The sequence below is a fragment of the Capra hircus genome, chromosome 5 (assembly GCF_001704415.2).
Source record: "Capra hircus breed San Clemente chromosome 5, ASM170441v1, whole genome shotgun sequence".
Lineage (NCBI taxonomy): Eukaryota > Metazoa > Chordata > Mammalia > Artiodactyla > Bovidae > Capra > Capra hircus.
Genome location: NC_030812.1, coordinates 23,357,733 through 23,381,701, shown reverse-complemented (window position 1 = coordinate 23,381,701; position 23,969 = coordinate 23,357,733). Strand labels below are relative to the sequence as shown.

Here is a 23,969-nt window from a genome sequence, read left to right as displayed (position 1 = left end):
AAGATCGAGAATACCAGCTGCTTTGGGATGGAAGGCTGGGGGAAAAGCCATGTGCTGCCACTTGTAAGTTTTTTTTTTTCCGGAAACAATTTAAGATGACTATCATAGACTCATGTTCTTGTTCAGTCACTCAGTCGTGTCTGACTCTGCAGTCTCAAGGACTGCAACACACCAGGCTCCCCCATCCTTCACTATCTCCCAGAGTTTGTTTAAAATCATGTCCATCGAGTTGGTGATGCTATCTAACCATCTCATCCTCTGCCTCCTCCTTCTCCTTTTGCCTTCAATCTTTCCCAGCATCAGGGGCTTTTCTAATGAGTCAGCCCTTCACATCAGGTGGCCAAAGTATTGGAGCTTCAGCATCTGTCCTTCCAATATACCTATAAGTTAACTAAGGGATTTAGTGACTTTAAAATGTTTTTATGTTTTCAGCTCAAGTCAAGGGAGTTTTGCATTGCACTCCTGAGGCATTCCTAATTTTTAATAAGCAGGGCAGAAACCCAGGTACACCGGCACCTCAGGTAACTGATCATCACAATGTACAGTGTAGGTGTTGGGGGGGAGTGACAGGCAGGGATGGCTGGGGAAAGCAGGGACCATAGTCAGCCTATCTTCACTGTTAGGCTTACTTACTTAGTGTGATCTTGAAGCATGATATGGAGACCATCCCACCATCTAGAAGGTGGAGGATAATACTTTTCACACAATAACACACATATCAGCCATACTGATACTGCAAAGAGCCTAGTGAAATTCCCTAAAGAGTTATCAATTCTTTCTCTTCCCCTCTCCTCCTTTCAGCAATTCCAACTACATCAGTCACACTAGCCTTCAAACAGGGCACAGAATGTCCTGCTTCTAGAGGTAGCACAATTTGGTACAGCTTGGAGAAATAGCTTTAGAAGAAGAGTGATGCTTGCTCTCATGGATAATATTAATGCAATCTGGTTAATTTAGGGAGTGTGCTTTACAGAGTAATTTGGATGAGCCTAGAAGCACCACCCTCTGCTAATGGTCATCTCTTTAAAATTTTATTAAGGAAATGCCACAGACCCGGGACCCAGAGCAGCTCAGAGGCGGTGAATAATAGCTCTTCAAGTGTGCAATAAAAAATGGCCTCCAATAAAACTACATTGCAAAAAATGGGAAAGAAACAAAATAGAAAGTGTAAAAAAGTTGAAGAGGCAGAATCTAAAGAATTTGTAGTAGAAAAAGTACTGGACCGCTGTGTAGTGAACGGGAAGGCGGAGTATTTCCTGAAGTGGAAGGGGTTTACAGATGCAGACAATACTTGGGAACCTGAAGAAAATTTAGATTGTCCAGAGTTAACTGAAGCATTTCTTAATTCTAAAAAAGCTGGTAAAGAAAAAGATGGAACAAAAAGAAAATCTTTGTCTGACAGTGAATCTGACGACAGCAAATCAAAGAAGAAGAGATGCTGCTGATAAACCAAGAGGTTTTGCCAGAGGTCTTGATCCAGAATGAATAATAGGTGCCCCAGACAGCACTGGAGAATTAATGTTCCTCATGAAATGGAAAGATTCCTATGAGGCGGACTTGGTGCTGGCAAAAGAGGCAAACACGAAGTGTCCTCAAATTGTAATTGCTTTTTATGAAGAGAGACTAACCTGGCATTCTTGTCCAGAAGATGAGTCTCAATAATTGTTTGCATTGCCATATATATATATATATATATATATATATATACACACACACACACATATAAAATGTGGGTCTTGGTTTTTTGATTTCTTGCTGCTGCTGCTGCTGCTGCTGCTGCTGCTGCTAAGTCGCTTCAGTCGTGTCCCACTCTGTGTGACCCCATAGATGGCAGCCACCAGGCTCCCCCGTCCCTGGGATTCTCCAAGCAAGAACACTGGAGTGGGTTGCCATTTCCTTCTCCAGTGCATGAAAGTGAAAAGTTAAAGTGAAGTCTCTCAGTCGTGTCTGACTCTTAGCGATCCCATGGACCGCAGCCTACCAGACTCCTCCATCCATGGGATTTTCCAGGCAAGAGTGCTGGAGTGGGTTGCCATTGCCCTCTCCGTTTGATTTCTTAGTGTGAAGAAACAACTACATTCTAATGAAAATCAGGTTTGATGTTTGTTTTGTAGTAGTATTGGGGAAGTTACATTTTTTTTTTTCCCCCATCTATAGCACTGGTTACTTTGAACAAATAAAAGCTTTCTGTAGTTGCTTCCTTCAGCAGGAAAGAATTTGATACCATGGTATATTATTTCCTCAGCATTAGAGAACAGTTCTTCTAAATGTTGCAGGAAATCTCCATAGTCATTACTCAATAAGAATTTAGAATTTGCATTTAACTCATATATGCTTGAGGACCATTCTAAGTTTTTTGTATGTATATACATAAAAGACATATGTTAATGGTTTGGGAATTAATTTTTTGTAGTGGTTTCTGTTTTGGTGAATATATTTAAACAACAGCCTTTCATAACCATGGATAAGCCCATGTTCTGGAATTATATAATTTTGAGTAATGTAAGAAATAACTTCAACTTAGATTGAAAATTTAAGTCTTAACCTTTCAAATTAAATAATTTTTTAATTAATTAGACAAATTAAGCAGTTTAAATTGGGTAATTTTTTAAAGCATCCCTATCAGAATCTGCATCCATATCTGCATATAAATGCAGTTTTATATGCAGAAACCCTGGAAAGAGAATTTTCATCACTATCAACAACCTTCCCAACCAAATGAAAAATGTAGAAAAATTCTGGTATGTTTTAATATAGCAAAGCAAAACTTAGTTAAATGGAGACTTGATGGTTCCTTTTGGTGAACCATTGTTTTACAAGAAATTGAAGTCTCTGTGCTATATTTCGGAAAGGCTATGATACGTGGGATGTCTCAGATTTGTTCATGGAAACCTAATCAGACAGTTTTAAAATATTGGCAATTTACGATCTATAGGAATAAATGAGTGAACAAACTTTTCTAATCTACGCTTGATCTGCAAGTTTTTTCAGACTTGACTCCAATCCATTCCTTACATGAAGGCTCACTTTTCTCAGTATTTTCGGTTACTAGTTCAGCAGAAGCCAAGAAAAACAATAACTTTGTAGTAATCAGAATGTTATTCAACTGCATATTGTTTACTTTATTGTAAATACTGGTGAACAGTGGTCAATAGTTTTATATTCCTTTAAAAAATAAAAATAAAAAATTATTAGGAAGATATATAACTTTTCAGCTGTTGGCAGAATATTTCTTTGGCTGCCACTTGTAGTAATGGCAAGATTTCAGTCAGGGAGGACACAAGTTGAGCAAAAGGGACGAGACTGTTGGATATAAAAGCAGGCTAAATTCATGGAAATTTTATGCCCATGTCTATATTTGCCAAGGGAGGACTATGGATTTAATTCATATTACTCTCTAGATAGGAAAGGGGAGAAAGAATGTGAAAACCAGCTATGCCGAGATGCTCGTTCATTATTTATTTATTCAACAATGAAAACTATTTACTGTGATTATGAAGTGGTAAAGAGATAAGGGCAGTGAGTTGTACAAACTAGACCTTACAGTTTAAAATGCAACCACTCAAGCCCTGCAGAGTGAGGGCTCTGGCTTTCCAGATTCTGTCATTACACAATGACAGAAGGAAGGGACTCTATCTAGTCTGACTGCTCACATCCCTCCAATTAAGATAAAGGAAACTGGAAATGGCCTGCTTTAAATGATTTCCCCAAGATCATGTAGCTAATTTATGCAAAGATGGGATTAAGTGCTCAAATATCTCCATCCCTGACCCAGCGTGCTTTCCAGTAGATCCATGTTCCTTCAACTGAGGCAGAACCACTTCCTGGGACACAAGCAGTATGCCAGGCAACAGGATAAACATGGTGCATTTTCCTGGAGGGCTGATTCTGTTAAGTGATAAGCATTTTTCTGTAGTTAGAAAATGCAGCCACCATCGAGTCTACAAGTAACAAATGCCAGAGAGGATGTGGAGAAACTTAACACTGTTGGTGGGAATGGAAATTGGTGCAGCCACTATGGAGAACAGTATGGAGAGTCCTTAACAGACTACAGGTAGAGTCAGCACACGGTCCAAGTTTAATTCTGAAAGATACATGCACCCCAACGTTCACAGCAGCACTATTTACAAGAGCCGAGACACGGAAGCAACCTAAGTGCCCATCAACATACATGTGAATAAGGAAGATGCGCTGTATACACATACATGTGTGTACATATATACATTAAGTGAAAGTGAAAGTCACTCAGTCGTGTCCAACTCTGCGAACCCATGGACTAGAGAGTCCATGGAATTCTCCAGGCCAGAGTACTGGAGTGGGTAGCCGTTCCCTTCTCCAGGGGATCTTCCAGACCCAGGAATCGAACCAGGGTCTCTTGCATTGCAGGTATATTCTCTACCAGCTGAGCTACCAGGGAAGGTACAAACATACAATGGAATATTCAGTTCAGTTCAGTTCAGTTCAGTCGCTCAGTTGTGTCCGACTCTTTGCGACCCCATGAATCGCAGCACGCCAGGCCTCCCTGTCCATCACCAACTCCCGGAGTTCACTCAGACTCACGTCCATCCAGTCAGTGATGCCATCCAGCCATCTCATTCTCTGTCATCCCCTTCTCCTCCTGCCCCCAATCCCTCCCAGCATCAGAGTCTTTTCCAATGAGTCAACTCTTCGCATGAGGTGGCCAAAGTACTGGAGCTTCAGCTTTAGAATCATTCCGTCCAAAGAAATCCCAGGGCTGATCTCCTTCAGAACGGACTGATTGGATCTCCTTGCAGTCCAAGGGACTCTCAAGAGTCTTCTCCAACACCACAGTTCAAAAGCATCAATTCTTCGGCGCTCAGCTTTCTTCACAGTCCAACTCTTAACCAATCATAAAAAGAAAATGAAATTTTGCCATTTGCAGCAACGTGGATGGACCTAGAGATTATCATACTAAATGAGGTAAGTCAGACAAAGACAAATATCGTGCTATATCACGTCTATGTGGAATCTAAAAAAAGAAAAAAAAAAAGATACAAACAAAACAGAAACAGACGAGGCTGCAAGGTATCCATCAGGGCCACGATCTCTCCCAGAAGTTTCTATGCCAGCAGTTTTCAAAGTCTTCAAATGGACCTTCTACGGCACAGTTTTACAAAGTGAATTGCTATACCCTCAACTTGCACCTGCACTTTTTTTCTAAAACTGCCTGAGAGATCTCCAGCATAAGCATCACTCTCTCTCCTACTCTACGGGGGGGCGGGGTGGGGGGAGTCATACTGTTCAAATATCTCCAGTCTTCCCAAGGTGTGCCTCCCTACATGACTCCAACTATTGGTCTGGGGAGGCCATGGGCTTTTCTGCCTCCCCCTGTCCTGTAAACAGGTCTGAAAAGGTGAGCTTGGACAGGCTGGGACGTTCTGAATTCAGAAAGGTAACAAATTACTGATGTGGATTATTTTTAAATTAACTGCAATTAAAAAAAAAAAACTGAAATCTCTAGATTTCCTCAGATCTTCTGAACAAGGTCTGCTGCTGCTGCTGCTAAGTCGCTTCAGTCATGTCCGACTCTGTGCAACCTCATAGACGGCAGCCCACCAGGCTCCGCCGTCCCTTGGATTCTCCAGGCAAGAACACTGGAGTGGGTTGCCATTTCCTTCTCCAACACATGAAAGTGAAAAGTGAAAGTGAAAGTGAAGTCACTGAGTCGTGTCCAACTCTCAGCGACCCCATGGACTGCAGCCTACCAGGCTCCTCCATTCATGGGATTTTCCAGGCAAGAGTACTGGAGTGGGGTGCCACTGCCTTCTCCGAACAAGGTCTACACATAAGTTTTGTTTCTAATTGATTTATTTACAGATGTAACATGGTATTCAGTGAGGTCATTAAAACATATTTTGCCAAATCATGTCTAACAACAATTAATTTCATACAAGATCAATGTTCACGTTCCTTCCACTTATGAAATGTGTAATGTTTTCTATCTCCTATTAAAAAAAATGATGAAAACATTTAGATGCCAAGTTAAAAATGCAAGGAAGGACATGGTTTTTAAAAAAATTCCTTTTAGGAGGCATCCAGCAAAAAGTTCGAAGACCATGGACCTACATTTACTTCTCTCAAGACAATGCTTCTGTTTTGTGAAGTGAGTTGAAAATGAATTTTCCAGAATAAGCAAGACTACATCTAGCAAAAACATTCCTTCTGGTTTTAGACACATAGACAGCACCTTTCCCTGACTCCCAGCACTTAAACAAAATATTTATTTTACATTTCATTTAGGATGGGAGAGAGTGCCAGATGACTATCTTCAGTCACTCACCACTATTTGAAAAATAATCTGGTCTCTATGGTGAAAGTGTTTAGCAACCCGAAAGTCTTACCCTGATCTCTTATAAACACTGCATATCAAAACACTAAAATAAAGCAATTACTGTGTGCTTTATATTCACAGCATTTCTCAGCAAGAACAGGTAAGGTGTGAAGGGGTGAGAGAGCAGAAGAGAAGCAGAAGTAGCTCGTCAGTGGGTCGAGGACATCTGATTAGTTTCAAAACCACCAGAGGAAATGAATTACAGCTACAACAAGGAAATTACTGTAGCTTTAAGAATATTTAGGACATAAAGATAACTGGTACCTTACTCAGAAATGACTTATTGAACTCATCATGGTCCTTAAAACAAAATTCTAACGAGGTAGATGAAACTGGAGCTGATTTATACAGAGGGAAGTAAGCCAGAAAGAAAAACACCAATACAGTATACTAATGCATATATATGGAATTTAGAAAGATGGTAACGATAACCCAGTATGTGAGACAGCAGAAGAGACACAGATGTATAGAACAGTCTTTTGGAGTCTGTGGGAGAGGGAGAGGGTGGGATGATTTGGGAGAATGGCATTGAAACATGTACAATATCATATAAGAAATGAATCACCAGTCCAGGTTTGATGCAGGATACAGGATGCTTGGAGCTAGTGCACTGGGATGACCCAGAGGGATGGTATGGGAAGGGAGGTGGGAGGGGGGTTCAGGATGGGGAACACGTGTACACCTGTGGTGGATTCATGTTGATGTATGGCAAAACCAATACAATATTGTAAAGTAAAAAAAAGTAACTTGAATATATATTCTGGGAAACCTTAAAAGCAACAGTCATTACATTTGGCTAACTCATCATCCATAACTACCACTTATTAGCTCTCACCACCTTTGTGTGACAGGTGTTTAATAAGCACCTTTTAGAGTTCTGGGAAGTTAAGGATCAGGGAAATCAGTGCAAGGTCAAAGACAGGGTCTAGGGACAAACTAAGATGCGATCTGAATCTATTAATCTTTCAGCTTTCGGTTCTAGTTATGTGTTTACTCCCCTCCTCCTCCCTTCTTCCTGGCCATGAGGTTTTATTTTCCAACTGTTTCGCTTGGTGTAAATTAGAAGGGTGACACCCTAACAGAGAGATGAAGCAGCTAGCCACATTTCAACAGCAGGTGGAGGGAGGGCAATGATTTAGAAGGAAACAGAATCTCAATTGTGTGGCTTGCCCAAGGGCCTGACCACAACATTCAGCAGCTCATCCTGATGAATGCCCCATGATTCCAGCAGACATCCAGGGCCACATTTCATTGTTCTCCAGAGCCACGGGGACTTCCTTAGTTCCAGCCAGATCTCACATGGTCCGGCTATGTCAGCGCTTGCCAGACATGGGCTGAACACCGAAAAGTTCCTCTCAGATGTTTCTGGTCTACACCTGGCTCTGCAATTCCAATATGGAGATGTTTGCAATAATACCTGTGAAGACTAAATATTTACATTTGCCCTTGACTGTCTGGCATCATTTTAACAGCCTGGATATATTTCAGCTGCCCAGGAACACGTTCATTAACGTCAATCTTGTGAAAATGCAGTTAAGCAAGCACCCAAGCTTCCAGGGATCGATACTAGGCACTAAAGACCTTTAAACGTACGTGTTGTACAGAGACAGACAGATAAAAGTTTGTTTCTTGTGAAATGGTAGTATTAGTCTTCTATTGCTACCACAGCAAATGACTACAAACCTAGCAATTTAATCTTACAGCTACATAGGGCAGAAGTCTGACGTGGATCTCACCGAGCTAAAATCAAAGCATCAGCAGGGCTGTGTTCCTTTTTGGAAGCACTGGGAAGGATTCTGCTTCCTTGCCTTCTCCAGCTTCTAAAGACGTCCTGAAATCTTTGGCTCATGGCCCCTTCTCCTCATCTTCAAAGTGGGCCAAATCCTCATGTCACACCTCTCTGACCCACTCTTCTGCCTTCCTTTTCTTCTTCATGTGATTAGGATGGATCCATCTAAATAATCCAGGATAATCTCTTCACCTCAAAATCAGTACCCTTAATCACATCTAAAGAGTCTCTTTCGCCATATAAGGTAACATATTCCCAGGTCCTGGAGATTAAGACGTGTACAACTTCGGGGGTGATAGGGTCATCTTTTGGCCTACCACAGATGAGTTTCTATTTTGTTTGGTTTATTTTCCACTTCAGCTGGAAGTAATCTGAGACTTCTGCTTCTCAGAATGCCAGGAGAGACAGATCTCCTGAGTTAAGACTTGCTAACAGCTTATTGGCAAGGCAGGCACTTTCAGTTTTTGGATGGTTTTAGATGCTTCATGCCAAAAGGTAGATGTGGAATGACTTTAAGGGAAAGTGTATTTGTTATGTGTGTGTGGCTCAGTCGTGTCTGACTGTTTGCAAACCCACGGACTGTAGCCCACCAGGATCCTCTGTCCATGGAATTTTCCAGGCAAGAATACTGGAGGGGGTTGCCATGCCCTACTCCAGGGGATCTTCCTGACCCAGGAATCAAACTTGTGTCTCCTGCATTGGCAGGCAGATTCTTTACCACTATGCTACCCGAGAAGCCCCATACTTGTTAAGTGAAGTGGAGTGAAGTGAAATCGCTCAGTCGTGTCCGACTCTTTGCGACCCCATGGACTGTAGCCTACCAGGCTCCTCCATCCAGGGGATTTTCCAGGTAAGAGTACTGGAGTGGGGTGCCATTTCCTTCTCCAGGGGAAATTCCCAACCCAGGGATCGAACCTAGGTCTTCCGCATTGTAGGCAGACGCTTTACCGTCTGAGCCACCAGGGAAGCCCCCATACTCATTCAGTTCAGTTCAGTTCAATGGCTCAGTCATATCCAACTCTTTGTAACCCCATGAATTGTAGCACGCCAGGCCTCCCTGTCCATCACCAACTCCTGGAATTCACTCATACTCATGTCCATAGAGTCGGTGATGCCATCCAGCCATCTCATCCTCTGTCGTCCCCTTCTCCTCCTGCCCCCAGTCCCTCCCAGCATCAGTTAAGGTAGGTGCAGATATAGTAGCTATTTCTTCTCTTGCTCACAAATGGCACTGGGCAGGAGAACAGGTTGGAGAGGTGGGCCTCCTCCCTGCATGACCAACAGGACTGCCTAGCATTATGCGTCCCCGCTAACAAGATATATTTGAGAACCCACAGCACCACCAATGAAGAGTCCCTGCCTGAACTATTTAGCCTGAGTTTAATCAGACTTCTAGATCCAGCTACTAGTTTATAGAAAATGGAAGACCATATTCACCACCACCGCAAGAATAAAATTACCCAAATGTGAAAAAATGTAAAAGATAAATGAGGCATCTACCTTAACAATGTATTCCAAAATAAATAACATTAAAAAACAAGTTCAACAGGAAAAAAACCCACTATCCACTGGTGACCATACTTTGTGCTCTTGACTTGAGGTAAGCTGGTATATGCAGAGATAGGATCCATCTCCTCACAAAGCACTGGGTGCTGGGGCCCCGGTTGTTTTGATGTAACAGTTTACTAATCTCTGCTACAAAACTCTGTTTGTACAGCAAACAAATTCTGATTTAGTGTTTTTTTGGGGGTGAGTACAGTTGACTCTTGAACAAAGTGGGGGATTAAGAGCGCCGATTTCCAAGCAGTCGAAAGTCTGCATATAACTGAATAGTGAGCCCCTCGCCCCTCTACATCTGGTTTTCCCATCAGGGGTTCCACATCTGCAGATTCAATCAACCACAACCAATAAAAACGTGATGTACATTATGTATTTATTGAAAAAAATCCACGCATCCGTGGACCTGCACAGTTCAAGAATCGACTGTAATTCTGATTCACAGACATAAACAGATTAACTGCCTGTGTATTTTCCTCAGTGATCAAGAACAAAACAGTCATTACTTCATACCTCAGCTTTGTTCTCATAACCTCAAGTCAATGACTCAGTTTCTTAAGTTACTGAAATCTCTGAAATCAGTTAAAAACTGAAGATTTATTCTAGTAAACATCTTTCAGTGGAAATTTTCCACTTTAAAAAAAAAAAAAAAAAAAACACAAAAAACAGCAGCCTGGACACGCTTGCTGTTGAATCCCCCAGTCTTTCTAACCGAAGACTGTAGGTCATGACTAGCTGGGGGAGGGAGAGGAACAATGGGTACTTCCTTTGTAAAAGGGTAAAGGATACTTTAGGAAATGTTTTGTTGTGCTTATGTGCACATGGATGTGTGTGCTGGGTCAAGATGTAAAATAAATTTCAAAAAGCCTGAATCTGGCTGCTTTACAAACCCGGCACAGTCAGCATCACAAACCCAACTTAAGAAACTGAAATCAAGAGGCAGGAGTCCCTTAGGAGATGATCCCAAATACGGTTAAATTTGGCTTCCCAGGTGGCCCTAGTGGTAAAGAATCTGCCTGCCAATGCAGGAGACCCAAGAGATGAGGTTTTGATCCCTGAGTCAGGAAGATCGTCCTTGGAGGAGGAAATGGCAACCCACTCCAGTCTTCCTGCCTGGGAAATCCCATGGACAGAGGAGCCTGGTGGGCTACGGTCCATGGGGTTGCAAAGAGTCAGATGCGACTGAGCACACAGCACAATCTTTTAGTCCATCCTAAAGGAAACCAGGCCTGAGTGTTCACTGGAGGGATTGATGCTGAAGCTGAAACTCCAATACTTTGGCCACCTGATGCAAAGAGCTGACTCATTGGAAAAGACCCTGATGCTGGGAAAAGATTGAGGGCAGGAAGAGAAAGGGACGACAGAGGATGAGAGGCTTGGATGGCATCACGGACTCGATGGACGTGAGTCTGAGTGAACTCCAGGAGATGGTGATGAACAGGGAGGCCTGGCATGCTGTGATTCATGGGGTCGCAAAGAGTCAGACACCACTGAGCAACTGAACTGAGCTGAAATAAAAATAACTAGTTCATATAGAACTTTTGGATTCCCTGGGTCCTCAAACCTCAAGTTGAGAAAGAATAATACAGTTCCAAGTTGTTCATTTTAAGATAAGGAAACCAAACCACAGACAGGTGGGAGCACACGCCCCTCTGCATCCCTGGCCCTGGCCTCACCTACGCTCTCAGAACTCTGCTCCTGGAGTCCCCTTCTCTTCTGCAGGCTGGCAGAGGGCTGGGCACCTGTGGCTACACACCCAGATTACAAGACCCTGGGTGGGCTGCTGGCTGGCATTCGCAGGACCACAGAGAGCAATTCCTCAGCATTCCTCAGCTTGCTGTCCTAGGCCTCACTATCCCAGTGTTAAGCAGGGGAAGGGTTTGCACAAGGAGTCAGCCACGTGGTTCAGTTCAGCTCTTTAGTAATAGTACAGTGATAGCAACAGCTGTGACCTGGTGGCTAGCTCATGCTGGGGACCTGAGCTGTCGCAGTCTCTTCCAACCTTAGAGAGAAAGAATAACGGTTCAGAGTCCAGGCTGTGGAGCTCAGATCCCAACCACTACCTACTAGCTGTGTGACCTTGAGCAAGTCACTTGACCTCTCTGTGTCTCTGTTTCCAGCCCTATACAATGGGGAAGGATGATAACTGCCATCTCATAGGATTGTTATAAGGAATGAATGAATATATATAAAATGCTTAGAACAATGACTGACATAGCTATTATATTACTTCATCAATCTTATTTCTCACCATACTTCTCCACTTACCCTTCACTCTAGGGTGAAGAGGGAATGAAAACACTTCTAGTATACCTTAACTTATGTCTCCCAAGACATTTATTCAGCAGACGTTTCCAGGGAATCACAAAACACAGACAAGATACAGTTGCCTGCCTTCAAGATAAGTATAACTTCCTAGAAAACAGATACACGCAACCAATTACAAACAACGCGCTGAATGCAGAAACGAAGAAGTGAACAAAGCGTTATCTGATCAGGGATGAGAAAGAAGCACAGATGAGGAGTTACAGGGAAGCCTGATGAGACTAATAAAGGAGGCGATGCTTCAACTGAGGCTCACACGGTGCAGGAAAAAACTGTTTCCAGTCTTGCACAAAACCTTACTTATTCTCGTAATAAATTACCCAAAGTCTAAAAGATGCTGCTAGAATGGAAAAGCAGAAACAGCTGATTCACAGGGTGCTGGAGTGTGGACTCAATTCCGAGAGCTGCTGAGCTACAGGAACTGCCTCCTTTGGGCTCTCTATTCACACAGCTCCACCCTGACAACCTTTCTGCCAGACGTTTGAGACACATTTGGCTGAATGTGTCCCTTTGTCTTTTGATTTAATATTGTTCTTGGTACAGAGTTATGAATTGTTATAATGTTCTTTGTGCAATAAAGAAAATTTTAATAGAATTACAGACATACAAACACACCAAACGCATAAAATCCAATATTAGTAGGTGAGCCACCTACCTGCAGTGGTAAAATTCTTCGGCCAACGGTTTACCAGGTACTACCTGGATGCAGCCCAGGTGTCAGCTAGGGCTCTCCCTGACCTTCAGGAAATCAGCTCAAGCTTTCATGAACTCTATACTTCTGGGATCCCAAAGTTCTCAACATCTGGTGAGATTATATTCTCCGGGTTCCCTTTACTTTCTGGGCTCCAGATCTTATCAGTGTTGCCTCCACCCTGTACTGCATCAACTGTTCTGTGAACCTCTGCATTCCCAAGCTCACCCCTGAAATCCATTCCAAGCTGGGCAGGCACAGGCAGAGGAGAGGCCTCACAGAGACGTCGGAGATCACAAGGGCAGTGTGCTCCCCACTCTCAGCCCTGCCCACGACCTCCTGCTCTGAGCTGGTGCTCTGTCCCTCCTCCACCTCCCCCTCTCTTTTATTCTTGCCTGTACCCGCCTCGCTCTCAACAACCGGACTCTCACAGAGAAGCTCTGCCAAAATGCAGGCCTTTGGGGCCTCTTACTCTTCCTCAAGCACTCATCAAGGGGTTTTCTTCAAGGCTATTTCCTTCATAAAGCAACGTGGGCTGCCAGATGTTCAGATGATAGCATTTCCATTTTCCCTAGCTTCCGAGCTAAATTTTATATTGGAGAGGAGGGGCTGATCCCGGTGGAAGTGGCAGCTGTGCCAAGGGATGCGACAATGGCTGGTACGAGAAGCAGAGGTGGGACCAGGGCATGCTACATGCCCTCGGGGCCAACCTCAAGGGTGGAAGAGAGGTTTGCAAAGGGCTGGAACTCTAACAGAGGCAGAGGAGGATATGAACTAGCAAAATTAAAATTACTCATTAACCCTAGGGCCTGAGGAAACAGGGGCTTCAAGTAAAAACTCCTGAGAAAAATTATAACCTTGAAGGAAAGGTCTAGCCCCATTAAAACGTTTTCACTGATCTAATAGTAAATACTTAACATTTGTAAGGAGTAAGTACTATTCAGATAACTTTTATATAGTAATCAAGGTGAAGGTGAAGGTGAAGTCGCTCAGTCGTGTCCGACTCTTTGAGACCCCGTGGACTGCAGCCTACCAGGCTCCTCCGTCCATGGGATTCTCCAGGCAAGAACACTGGAGTAGGTTGCCATTTCCTTCTCCAATAAGGAACAACTTAACAAAACAACAGCCTTCTATTTATACCCTGCAAAGAATGTCAAGCACAAAATTGTTAGCTGTAGCAGAAAAAAAAACTCACACAATGGCTTAGCTTTATATAAAGTTTTTCCTTAAGTTATAATTCTTTGAGAAAGAGCCTAAAATTTTTCAGTAAAGAAAAAACTTTAACCTCCCAACCACTTTATCAAGCAGAAATAGAGAGCTATTTCTGTTCTCATTAGATAAACAGACAAAAATTGGTGATTCCAACTTATCCCCCATCCAGGAGATTCTTAAAATCTTGACCTACTCTAGGGTATGAGAAAGGATTCCACTTTGATCAGGAGTTTCCTTATGCCCTCTTTAGAGAAGGCTAGAATTTGCTCAAATCTCTGAGTCAGACCTGATAGTCAAATTCATAACTTTACCCCTGCTCTAGTTATTTTACAAAAGGTTGCACAATTATATTAAAATTAGAATGTGAGCATAGCTTTTAGTTATATAGACAAGCCTGGGAAATGGCCTTTCTAGCATTTCATCTAAGTAAACTAGAAATTGACGAGCTGTTTTCTGCAGAAAGAGAAACACAGAGGGGAAGGGAAAGGAGGAGCAAGCTGACAAGGATGGGCAGAGAAAGATGAAAACAAACAAGTGTGTCTTAGATCAAAGAGTGGATGGAGCCGCCGGAGCTCTGCTGCTCTTGGTTCAGAGGAAGGAAAGGTCCTGGCCCTGCTGATGAAGGGTGTGAAGTTCAAATTCTGTTGGAGAAGAGATGCAAGCAATCGTGAAAGGGTCTTTTTGAGAAATAGGGAAACACGACAAGACCCTTCCATATGGTAACCCCAGAGAGAATCTGAAATTATGAAGATCCTAAAGTACAGTATTTCTTTAATGACTGCAGCCTTCCAGGCTCCTCCGTCCATGGGATTTTCCAGGCAAGAGTACTGGAGTGGGGTGCCATTGCCTTCTCCTGAACAAGGCTTACCCAGTACATAAGCACAGCACCCAGATGAGCAGACGATGGAGGGTGGGGGAAGAAATAAGGATAAGGTTGCTTAAATTAGCCCTTGAAAGCCAAGGTCTTTGATGGAGAATCAGAAACTAAAGTCATTTGTTTGTTTATTCATGCAATAAGTAAGCCTCTGTATGTTCCAGATACTGTTCTAGGTACCAGAGATCCAGTACTGAACAAGCAGAACCTGCTCTCTGGGGTTCATAGGTTAGGAGCAAAAGTAAGTATGCAAATACACAAATATATATGCATGTTTTATTAATATATAAATTCAAAGAAAACAGGCTTTGGGCTAGAGTGTGACCTAGGGTCAGATGCTTTAAGTAGTGTGGTCAGGGAAACCCTCCTGGGGAGGGGACTTGAGCTAAGGCCTAAGTAATGAGAGGAGGTCAGTCTTATGTAATGGCCTATATACCAACGAGAGAACTGCAAAGACTTGAGGCAGGACCCCCATTTGAGGTATCTGAAGATCAGAAATATCTGATATGATGAAAGTGATGAGCCATGGAAGAGCAATGAGGGACAAGGTACAGACAGAGGCAGGAGCCACAGGATAAAGGAGTTTGGATTTTCTTCTAAGTGTGACAGGAAGGCAATGGAGGATTTTAAGTAGGAAAATGACATTTCTATTTTAAAAGACCCCTCCAGTTGCTATCTCAGGTAGACTGTGTGTGCAAGCATAGAAGCAGACAGGCAGGTAAGGAGGCCATCTGGAAGTCCAGCAAGAGATGTCAGAGGTTTGCATAGGGTGGTAGCAGAAAGGGGGAGATAACGGATCTGGGTAAATATGGGGTATTTCAGTAGGTGATCCCGACAGACTGGATGTGGGAGATGGGGGGAACAGAGCAATCACGGATGGTGCTTGGGTGTGGGGCTCAGGCGGCTGGGTGTGTAACGGGGTTATTTACTGAGATGTGGATGATGGGGAAGGCCAGGCCTGATGGTGAAAAGAGGAGTGAGATGAAGAGTTCTGATCTCAATATATAAAATGTGAGCTGCCTCTCAGACTGCAAGTCTGGAAGTCAGTGTTACAGAGATGTTAGTAAACAGAAAGTAGGTAAAGCAACAAGACCCACGGAGACTGCCCAGAGAAAGAGTATGGAGAAGTCCCAGGAGGCTTTCCAATAGCCAGAGGTCAGGAGGTGGAGGAACAATCAAGGAGGTATAGAAACAAGAGGTGTGAGTTGACATCAGCCAAGACAAGAAAATATTCCAAGAAGGAAAAAGTGGCCTGTGGTATCAAATATTGCTGAAAGTCAAGTAACGTGAAAAAAGAATTAACCACCATATATGGCAAGATGGAGATCAGAGGTACCTTAACAGAGATACCTGAGGACTGGAGGGATGGAAACTGACCCGAATGACAACAGAGTGGAGGATGCAGAAAGAGAAAGGGGTTATACGGAGAGCTCCTTCTAGAAGCGCTGTTACAAAGAAGACCAGAGAATGCAGTAGGTAGGGTGGGGGCTGAGGAAGAGTTCTTTTGTTGATGTTCTTGTTCTTTTGTTGTTGTTGTTAACTTTTGTTTTCTAAGACATAGAAAAACAGAACAGTGGATGAATGCCCCATGTTATCCGGCTTTGACTGCTTTCTCCTCCCCATCATATTTCATCTGCCGCCCCTACCCCCAGCTCATTCCCAATTCTCCACCCAGAGGGCTGTTTTGAAGAAAAGCCCAGACATTATTTCAAGGAAAGCTGATTTTTATTTTAAGTGAGAAATACTGTTATGAAGAAGGAAAAGAGAAAGCCCGATTAAACAATGCTGTCACTGAAAAAATTCAAACTCCACTATACTAACAGAGTAACTTCAATAAAAGGTATAGAAGTTATTTTTCCTTTAAAGCAGGAATTCTCGAACTATGCCCCACAGTCTGCAGGTGGGCCATGAGGGGCTTCCAGGTAAGCAGCAAGTGGGGCACACCCAAGTTCTTTCCTCAGCTCTCATGGATGGGGGAAGAAGAAATCTAAGTTCATGGTCTTTATTTTGTTCTTGTGCATGAATAAGTAGTATAACTTATTAAGTGAGTTATTTAGGTTTACTAAAATTAGTACATTACTAGAGTTTGCAAATGACTCTCATTCAAAATTATGCTAAGCAGTCTGACTGCCATGCAACGTCTGGCACTGTGGCAGAACATTTACAGATGGTGGGAATTTCTGTAAATTGGAGGAATAATGCCTAATCACCCAGGGATGTCTTGAGTTACTTGTGCTTGCAATTCTCCTGTTTTTGCTTTTTGACTCCAAATTACTTCAGCAACAATTTAGTTTACTGTGGGTTGTTTATATGCAGTGATACATATTTGTATCATTAACACTAATTTGTTCATTCATTGGTTAACTGTGGTCCAGGGTACAAAGATTTGAGGAAGAAAAAGTTAACACAAAGGAAATTGTATATGTTGCTAATTTTTTTCTGTGGCTTGAGGGGGATTTTATCATTTTATTTTAGCTGCGGAAAACCTCAATCCTGTAGAGACAGTATAACAATTATGAGCTCTAACTGGATATAGAGAGTCTATGTTCAAATCAAGGTTTTGTTGCTTAAGAGCTATGTAACCTTGGAAAACTAAGTTACTTAACTTTTCTGTTCCTCAGTTTCATCATCTGTAAAATGGGAAGAATAATAGTAGATGCCTCATATCTTTAAATGAGTGAATATCCATAAATGGGTAACTGGCACATATTAAGTTCTATATTTTTCCATAAAAAATACTATATCCATTATAACAACAGTTGCTACTATTATTACAGTTTGTGACACCAGGGTTCTAGGAACACTGAAAATTACTAAATTATAGCTTGAAATTGACTTAAGTGGTAGAGATAAGAGCATAAACAGAAGCTAGCTTTATAGCCAAACCTATTTAATACATAATAAACCCAACTAGAACTCCAGGTGTTACAGCATATATATTACAATATCGTTACCTCATTATTCTTACTTAAGATAATATGTTATATACAAATTTTTTTTATTTTTTACAGATGAATTCTGAAGTATTTAAGAGAGAAATGTCATGTTATCTAGGACTTTCTTTAAAACACTTCAGCAAGGACAAAGCAAATAAGTCATCTCACCTATAGTAATAGTAATATAGGTGAGATAACTTATATTCACCAAGAGGAACACTGGCCTGGATTTGGGATCCTGGAACCCTGGTGCAGAAAGCACTGAGAAGACATGAATGAACCCTTTCATGAATGCCAGGCCTGCCTTGAAGAACACTATAAAACAGGTTGAAGAGCTTCTTCAGCCCCCTCTAATCCCCTTTCTGCAAGCCTGTCCTACTTTTGAACTCCTCCTTCCTAAGACCCCAGTACCCTTATTTTGTCCACAGTCTTACTGTAATGCTTACCATGGCAGTTCTCCCACAGAGTATACCTGCGTGCTCACTCGCTTCAGTCATGTCTGACTCTTTGCGACGCTATGGACCCTATGGTCGTAGCCTGCCAGGCTCCTCTGTCCGTGGCAAGAATCCTGGCGTGGGTTGCTGTGTCCTCCTCCAGGGGATCTTTCCCACCCAGGGATTGAACCCGCATCTCACGTCTCCTGAATTGGCAGGCAGGTTCTTTACCACTGAGCCATCTGGGAAGCCCCTAGTACATCTCAAAATATAATCTTCTTCAAAAATGAATTCTTTCTCTACCCCAGCTAGGTGCAAGGAGCAAAATGCTTTCTTTTCTTTTTCTTTTTTTTTCCAATTTTTATTTTTACTTTATTTTGCTTTACAATACTGTATTGGTTTTGCCATACATTGACATGAATCAGCCACGGGTGTACATGAGTTCCCAATCCTGAACCCCCCTCCCACCTCCCACCCCATATCATCTCTCTGGATCATTCCCGTGCACCAGTTTACAATTACTTGTATATGATTATTAACACCTTGAGTCTCAGAAGTATCTATTCTTGAAAGAGAGTTCTTATCAAAATATCTAATTACTGGACACTTAGAGGAACAAATCTACGTGAAAAAGTTCAAACAGTCTGGGCCACCATAGAGCATTTTCTGGAAGCTGGCCATGAAATGAAAAATTCATTAGCATTATTTTCATGGTTTCTTTTCTTTCTTTGAAACAATGTACTCAACATTCAAAAAACTAAGATCATGGATCCACTCCCATCACTTCATGGCATACAGACGGGGAAACAATAGAAACAGTGACAGACTTTCTTTTCCTGGGCTCCAAAATCCCTGCGGATGGTGACTGCAGCCATGAAATTAAAAGATGTTTGCTCCTTGAAAAAAAAGCTATGACAAACCTAGGCAGTATATTAAAAAGCAGAGATTTCACTTTGCTGACAAAGGTCTGTATAATCAAAGCTATGGGTTTCCCAGTAGTCATGTATAGGTGTGAGAGTTGGACCATTAGAAGGCTGAGTGACAAAGAATTGATTCTTTTGAACTGGTGCTGGAGAAGACTCTTGAGAGTCCCTTGAATGCAAGGAGATCAAACCAGTCAATCCTAAAGGAAATCAACCTGCATACTCATTGGAAGGACTGGCGCTGAAGCTGCAATACTTTGGTTACCTGATGAGAAGAGTCAACTCATTGGAAAAGACCCTGATGCTGGGAAAGAGTGAGGGCAGGAGGAGAAGGGGGTGACAGACGATGAGATGGTTGGATGGCATCATCGACTCAATGGACACCAGTTTGAGCAAACTCTGGGAGACAGTGAAGGACTGGGAAGCCTGGCATGCTGCAGTCCATGGTGTCTCAAAGAGCTGGACATGTCTGAGCGACTGAACAACAACAAAGTATTTTATCTAATCTATTTCTAATCTATCTAATCTGTTTCCTTTTAACAGCTCCTATGGTAGCAGAGACCACAGTGTTTTGAGTGAAAGGAGGGAAGGAAAGTGGGAGAGGGGGCTGGGGTTAGCCATTTGTATGAGACAGAAAGAGAGAGATGATTTATTTTTGCAGGAGACGATGATAATAATCACCGTTAATTAAGTGGCTTCTTTCCTTTCTCTTTTGAAGGGTGTAAATGTGATTGTTATTCATAAGAAATTCACATCTAGTTAAAACTTGGGACCAAGAGAGTTAATTCCTAAGGTCAGGGCAAATTTGAGGACTGATCATGCTTAAACATAAAGAACTATATTGGTTTTCCAAATCTACTATAATCTTTGGTTTTCTAGTCCAAGTATCCCTTGCCCAAAGAAAAGTCAGCAGATTAAATCATAGTCAGCAGATTTCATTCTCTGACTCACTACAAAAAAAGGATTTTAGGGGATTTCCATCAAGATCATATAAAGGTATCAATATTCAAAAAATATAGAGTCTTAAGAGAGGGAAATATAGATAAAATGGAAATTCAAGACCAGTGAAAATATGAACACAAGTATGCAGACCACAATTGTTAGAACTAAGCTTCAAGTTTACTTCTGAGTTTCTTAGGAGCCAGAAAGAAGAAAGGAGTAGCATTCATTATAGTTCTCAGAAAGGAGAACATGTACTGCTTCTACCCAGGGAAACAAAGTTCTTCCTGAGCAGAATTCCACAAGTATTTTTCAAATGGACTGTGACTTTGTGATCTTGAGTAATAGAGGTGACAACATCTCCGACTCTGGGAACTTGGGCCAGGGCAACACTGTTTAGTAGGAGCTCCTGCATAATTATATTAAGTGACAGGCTCCTCTGGGGGCAGGGCAGGGGAGGGGCGGGTATGGAAGGGGCCTTCTGTCCAATTTACAGAAGCAATATATGTACACAATTTTCTAAAATCAGGTCTACCACCTGGATTACAAATTTAAAAGAACTTCTAAAGAGTTCAGACTACTTTTACATATTGGAAAAATCACTAATTAGCCCACAATAGAGAATTTGTGAAGGAAGAAAAAAATAAAACAGAATAACTGGGACAATGTTTAGTTTTTCTTTCTAGAATGCTATTCTCTACAGCAAAATGTGTTTTCCAAAATATCCCTCCTTCCAGAATAATGAAACTGTACAATTTCTACCAACCTTACTTAAGTATACTTGACAAACAGTAAACTGCATATATTTTGGTATGCACTGTGATACGATTTGATATAGGCACACCTCCGTGAAACAATCACCACAACCAAGATAACATCTGTTATCCATTGTCAAAGATAATATCTATTATCCCCCAAAGTCTCTGCTGCCCCTTTGTCTTCAGTTCAGTTCAGTTCAGTTCAGTCGTTCAGTTGTGTCCGACTCTGTGCAACCCCATGAATCGCAGCACGCCAGGCATCCCTGTCCATCACCAACTCCCAGAGTTCACTCAAGCTCACGTCCATTGAGTCGGTGATGCCATCCAGCCATCTCATCCTCTGTCATCCTCTTCTCCTCTTGCCCCCAATCCCTCCCAGCATCACAGTCTTTTCCAATGAGTCAACTCTTTGCATGAGGTGGCCAAAGTACTGGAGTTTCAGCTTTAGCATCATTCCTTCCAAAGAACACCCAGGGCTGATCTCCTTTAGAATGGACTGGTTGGATCTCCTTGCAGTCCAGGGGACTCTCAAGAGTCTTCTCCAACACCACAGTTCAAAAGCATCAATTCTTCGGCGCTCAGCTTTCTTAACAGTCCAACTCTCAACATCCATACGTGACCAGTGGAAAAACCATAGCCTTGACAAAACGGACCTTTGTTGGCAAAGTAATGTCTCTGCTTTTCAATATGCTATCTAGGTTGGTCATAACTTTCCTTCCAAGGAGTAAGCATCTCTTAATTTCATGGCTTCAATCACCATCTGCAGTGATTTTGGAGCCCAAAAAAATTAAGTCTGACACTGTTTCCACTGTTTCCTCATCTATTTCCCATGAAGTGATGGGACCAGATGCCATGATCTTAGTTTTCTGAATGTTGAGCTTTAAGCCAACCTTTTCACTCTCCTCTTTCACTTTCATCAAGAGGCTTTTTAGTTCCTCTTCACTTTCTGCCATAAAGGTAGTGTCATCTGCATATCTGAGGTTATTGATATTTCTCCTTGCAATCTTGATTCCAGCCTGTGCTTCTTCCAGCCCAGCGTTTCTCATGATGTACTCTGCATATAAGTTAAATAAGCAGGGTGACAGTATACAAGCCTTGATGTACTCCTTTTCCTATTTAGAACCAGTCTGTTGTTCCATGTCCAGTTCTAACTGTTGCTTCCTGACCTGCATATAGGTTTCTCAAGAGGCAGGTTAGGTGGTCTGGTATTCCCATCTCTTTAATAATTTTCCACAGCTTATTGTGATCCACACAGTCAAAGGCTTTGGCATAGTCAAGAAAGCAGAAATAGATGTTTTTCTGGAACTCTCTTGCTTTTTCCACAATCCAGCAGATGTTCGCAATTTGATCTCTGGTTCCTCTGCCTTTTCTAAAACCAGCTTGAACATCACGAAGTTCACGGTTCACATATTGCTGAAGCCTGGCTTGGAGACTTTTGAGCATTACTTTACCAGCATGTGAGATGAGCGCAATTGTGCGGTAGTATGAGCATTCTTTGGCATTGCCTTTCTTTGGGATTGGAATGAAAATTGACCTTTTCTAGTCCTGTGGCCACTGCTGAGTTTTCCACATTTGCTGGCATATTGAGTGCAGCACTTTCACAACATCATCCTTCAGGAGTTGAAACAGCTCAACTGGAATTCCATCACCTTCACTAGCTTTGTTCGTAGTGATGTTTCCTAAGGCCCACTTGACTTCACATTCCAGGATGTCTGGCTCTAGGGGAGTGATCACACCATTGTGATTATCTTGGTCGTGAAGATCTTTTTTGTACAGTTCTTCCGTATATTCTTGCCACCTCTTCTTAATATCTTCTGCTTCTGTTAGGTCCCTACCAATTCTGTTCTTTATCATCACTCCCTCCCAAATCCAGGGCAACCACTGTTTTACTCTCAACTTTTAAAGCTATATAATTTTTTAAAATTTTCAATCGAAAACAAAAATCTAAATTTAACATTGTTTTGCATGTTCCCTTTAGTCAGTCCCTGTTTCTTCTAAACCAATCAATCACCCTATGTTCTCTCCCTAAGATTATAAACCACTGAAAGTTCCATGCTTTGTCTTCTGGTTTCTTCAAGCCCTCACAGAGCCTGCTATATCAAGGTGGCAGCATAGTCCGCTCGAGAAAGATGCAGTGACCACCTTTCCCCAGAAGCTACTAAATCCACTCAAGTTACTTGTTGAATAGGTTTGTATTCTTGCATATTGGGCTTCCTTGAGTGAAGTCTGTATCCTTGTCATCATTATCACAAATGCCTGATGATGACTGGCACACGTGCATGCGTGCTCAGTCACCTCAGTCGGGTCTGGTCCTCTGGGACGCTATGGATTATAGGCCGCCAGGCTCCTCTGTCCACTGGATTCTCCCAACAAGAATACTGAAGTGGGGGGCCATTTCCTACTCCTGGGGAACTTCCCGACCCAGGGATCGAATCCATGTCTCCTGCAGCTCCTGCTTGGCAGGTGGGTTCTTTACCACTGAGCCACCTGGGAAGCCCGACTAGCACATCAGCTCAGTTCAGTTCAGTCGCTCAGTCGTGTCCGACTCTTTGTGACCCCATGAATCGCAGCACGCCAGGCCTCCCTGTCCATCACCAACTCCCGCAGTTCACTCAGACTCACGTCCATCGAGTCAGGGATGCCATCCAGCCATCTCATCCTCTGTGGTCCCCTTCTCCTCCTGCCCCCAATCCCTCCCAGCATCAAAGTCTTTTCCAATGAGTCAACTCTTTGCATGAGGTGGCCAAAGACTAGCATACAACTGGCCTTAAAAGATGTTTGTGGAATGCATGAATGAGGTACACACAGAACACTTTCATTCTAATTTCAACAATGGGCGGGCAATTTATTTGCCCCTAAATCTTGGTAAAATCATCATAGTCAACAATGAAGCAACAGTTTCCATCCAGCTAACTTTAAAGACAGCATAAACAGGTATTTTTTCCCATTAAAGTCTCCTTAGAGTAGATTTAACTCGTTTCATTTTCTTGGAAGAAATATATCCCTGAGCTTGGTAGAAGGCCATAACATTTAAAAGGGGGGAAAAAAAACTGGGTTTACCAAGAGGTAAGTATTTACAAGGTTCTTTAAGGGCACCTATTATAACATATGCACAGATAAGCACCACTCCCTTCCAAGCAGCCCTTTTGGGAAGGTACAGAGATATTCCAGTGAGACTG

The 23,969-nt window shown here is 42.4% G+C and overlaps 1 protein-coding gene and 1 pseudogene across 1 annotated transcript in view; one reads left to right on the top strand and one right to left on the bottom strand.

Annotated features, from left to right (window-relative positions):
* Positions 1-23,969, bottom strand: part of CRADD (CASP2 and RIPK1 domain containing adaptor with death domain) — a 192,671-nt gene that overhangs the window by 43,948 nt on the left and 124,754 nt on the right. The gene's annotated exons all lie outside the window — the stretch shown is intronic.
* On the top strand, positions 1,055-1,662 carry LOC102179449 (annotated as a pseudogene).